Source organism: Hordeum vulgare, chromosome 6H, assembly GCF_904849725.1.
Source record: "Hordeum vulgare subsp. vulgare chromosome 6H, MorexV3_pseudomolecules_assembly, whole genome shotgun sequence".
NCBI lineage: Eukaryota > Viridiplantae > Streptophyta > Magnoliopsida > Poales > Poaceae > Hordeum > Hordeum vulgare.
In genome coordinates this window covers 458,846,427-458,850,519 of record NC_058523.1, presented here as the reverse complement: position 1 = coordinate 458,850,519, position 4,093 = coordinate 458,846,427, and positions in this window count along the sequence as shown.

The window sequence follows — 4,093 nt, the reverse complement described above, 5'->3', positions numbered from 1 at the left end:
TTATAATTTTATCCTTGCTTTTATTCCTATTTAGATGATTAGATCACACTTCATAATGCATGGATGCTAATTTCGGCAATTCGATCATTGATGCGTTGTGCTCTACTATGATGCTGATCATATATGCGACATGTGAGCATGTACGCTGGATAGGCTCTCAAAGCTAATTATTTCTTCATCTCAGTAGTACCAGGAAACAAAATTAATTACCTTCTGCTCTCTGAATTTGTTCCCCTCTCAGTCAATCTTCTCTGTTTTGCCACGGCCATAGCTTTTACATAATGTATAGTAGTGCAGGCGAGTATAATATGGAACGACCAGCTCATCCTTCATATTAAAAACATTGATTTTAATTAACTATTATCTCAATCAATCTAAAACTTCCCATATATTAGCTTACAAAAAACTTTTGATTTATTCTCATATATTTTGATTTTAATTAACTATTATCTCAATCAATCTAAACCTACGTTAACTGTCCCGATTTAATATACCGATTTTGGTATACAGAACATAGTAAGAACAAACTCTAACCTGAGATTTTATACTCCAAAACAAAATCTAACCTAACTTCATGTATTCTGTTTCCCTGCATATTCACGTACAAGTATTATACCGAACCTGGCGCGGACGGACCGGCGGGAGGGAGAGGCGGGGGCCGCGGAGGAGGGGAGGAGGAGGGGACTCCGGCGGCGTCGGGCGGGGGGCGGCGGGGGCTGGGGCCGGCGGCGCCTCGTCGTCCGGCGGCTGGCGGCGGGCCGGAGGGGGCGGCGCAGGGCCCGAGCCGGAGGGGGCGGCGTCGGGCGGGGGGCGGAGGGGGCCGGGGCCGGCGGCGCCTCGTCGTCCGGCGCCTGGCGGCGGGCCGAAGGGGGCGGCGTAGGGCCCGAGCCGGAGGGGGCGGCGCAGGGAGGCGCGGGGCGGGGCGGGCGAGGGGCGGCGCAGGGCGGGGCGGCGCGGGGCGGCGCGGGGCGGGCGAGGGGCGGCGCGGGGCGGGCGAGGGGCGGCGAGGGGCGGCGCGGGGCGGCGAGGGGCGGGCGAGGGGCGGCGTGGGAGAGCAGGGCGCGCGTGCACGGGACGGTGAGAGAGAGAAGGCGCGGTGAGAGAGAGAAGGCACGGGGGGATAAGGCAGGTGTATGGGGTTAGCCTCTTTGCCCTCAGCCACCTGTCGGCAAAGACAGCTGTTAGTCTTTGCCCTCAGCTGGCTGTCGGCAAAGAAGGGCCCCGATTTTTTTTTCCTGGCCGAGGCGGCGACTGGGTTAGGCCCTATGCCGTCAGCCTTCCTATGCCGACCGCTTTTTTGTCCTTTGCCGTCAGCTGGCTACCGGCTTAGATAAAGCGGACGGCATAGATTTTATTTGTCGTCAGCCACTCCTATGCCGTCAGCTTGTATTTTGGCTGAGGGCAAAGTCTCTTTGCCGTCAGCCCCGTAAAATTGCTGACGGCAAAGCTTAAAGCTGTCGGCAAACTAGCAGATTCCAGTAGTGAATGGTTCAAGTTCAACCGTTGAGCTACTATAGCGCCCGAGCGATAAGTTTTATCGTTACAAAGGGCTTCACGCAAGACCGCAAGATGTGGGGAACTAAGTGACCCAGCCTTCCCACGGCCAATCAAACATTTTCCCACAAATAATGAGAAGTACCAAAGCACGGGAAAATGAATGCTAGCAGCTCTAGCGCAAGACACTCCTCTCTCCTCTCCTACAGCAATTGTATCGATGAAAGCTTCCAAGTCGCGTGGACGAGGTTCATGAATATCCACAACGTGAGGTAATTTGCAAACATTGCAAAAATCCTGGAGTGACATGCGCTGGGGGATATCATAAAGTTTGAACTCAATCATAGGAGGATTCTTCCTCGAATCGAAGTGAAAGCTTTGTACGAAGATATTAGTGAGGAGGAGGTATTGCGGACACTTATCTTCAACGAAGGCGGTAAGGCATGCGTTCTCCACCAAGTGATAGAAGTCCTCATAAATTTCAGCGGCGCGTAAGAACACGTCGCTTGGCCACTCGCACGCTCGAACTTCTGCGACTCGAGGGACCAGATACTTGGGCTTCTTCTCACTCCCATCATCCTTGGGGTCACGGCTTGACGAGCCTCTTAAGAACCTCCTCATCTTTCCCCTTTTATATCTCTGAAAAATTCTGAAATTTTTAGTGACCCAAAGGAAAGGTGAACAAGGCTCAACTAAACTTGTAGCAACTACTCCAACAAGTGCCTAGAGGCCATATTACGCATCAAAACTACTTGGACCAGCTAAAATTAGCATGCAAAGCTCAAGAACATGGTCACCAAGGCAGCAAAAATACGCGGAGTATAAGGCACTAGAGCAAAAACTAGTTGGACCAATGAAGGAGTCACTTACCAAGGAGTAATTTCCCCAAAACAGTTCGGAGAACGGTGATTGGAGCAAAGAGATCGAAAATCCCAGCAAGAGGAGCAAGAACACGGGTTTGAGCTGTGAAACGATTTTTCTGGAGGTAGGAGAACCAGATGAGAGCAAGAATGAGTGGAGCAGGTGCCTATGGGTCCCACAAGCCTGGGTGGCGCGGCCGGGGGGGTGCCCGCGCCCCTAGGGCTTGTGGCCCACTGGTCTGGCCCCCAGACAAACTCTTTGTCCCAGTATTTTCCAAAAAATCCAGAAAAAATCATACTTGATTTTCACGACGTTCTGAGAACTTTTATTTTCGGGGTACTTTTCTACCGGACGCTAAAATAGAAAACAGCGAAAACTAAACTAAATCTATCATTTTTCTTATAAGCATCCTAAAGATGAAAACTTGGAACAGAGGGTTGTGACTCCTCGATTCATCCATCTCATGGTCATCGAAAGAAATCCGTCAATGAGGTTGATCAAGTCTCCTCGACAAACCTTTTCGAATCGCGAAAGAAGACGGAGAATTTTCGAATAGTCACTAGGTCACCTCAATGGGGATGTGTATCTCCCCAACAAGCAAATCATACTTCATCTTGACATGAGGAATAGGGCATTCAAAGCTCCCAATAAGAATCGATGAAGTTTTTTTGATAGCATTGATGCAATGTACTCGATATTGTTTCTTCGGAAAGTGCACCGTATGCTCATTACCGTTGACATGGAAAGTGACATTGCCTTTGTTGCAATCTATAACAGCCCTTGTAGTGTTTAAAAAGGGTCTTCCGAGGATGACTGCCATGGCATCGTCCTCGGGAATATCCAAGATAACAAAGTCTGTTAAGATAGTGGTGTTAGCAACCACAACAGTCACATCCTCGCAAATGCCGATAGGGAAAGCAGTTGATTTGTCGGCCATTTGCAGAGAGGCATAACACTAACACCGGCTCCAAGGTCGCATAACGCAGTTCTAACGTAGTTTCCTTTAATGGAGCAAGGTATATTGGGCACACCGGGATCACCTAGTTTCTTAGGAGTTCCACCCTTGAAAGTGTAATTGGCAAGCATGGTGGAGATCTCAACCTGAGGTATCCTCCTCTTATTAGTCACAATATATTTCATGTACTTAGCATAGGGAGACATTTTGAGCATATCCATCAAACGCATTTGCAGAAAGACAGGTCTGGTCATCTCAACGAATCGCTCAAAATCCTCGTCATCCTTTTTCTTGGATGGTTTGGGAGGAAAGGGCATAGGTTTTTGAACCCATGGCTCCCTTTTTTTACCATGCTTCCTAACAGTGAAGTCATTCTTATCATATCTTCTATTCTTTGGTTGTGGGTTATCAAGATCAACAAGTTCAATCTCCACATCCTTTTCATTGCTAGGTTGAGAATCAACATGAACATCACTATTGATATTATCATTAGGCTCATGTTCATCACCAGATTGTGCTTCAGCATCAGAGACAGAAACATCGTTTGGACTCTCAGGTGTAGCAGCAACAGGGTTGCTAGCGTGCAGGTTCCTATCATCTTTCTTCTTCTTTCTAGGATGACTAGGTGCATCAATGCTAACTCCTTGAGAATCTTGTTCAATTCTCTTCGGATGACCCTCAGGATACAGAGGTTCGTGGGTCATTTTACCGCCTCTAGTGACGACTCTGACGGAATTGTCATTCAACTCATTGAGCAAGTCATTCTGAGCTTTAAGTACTTGT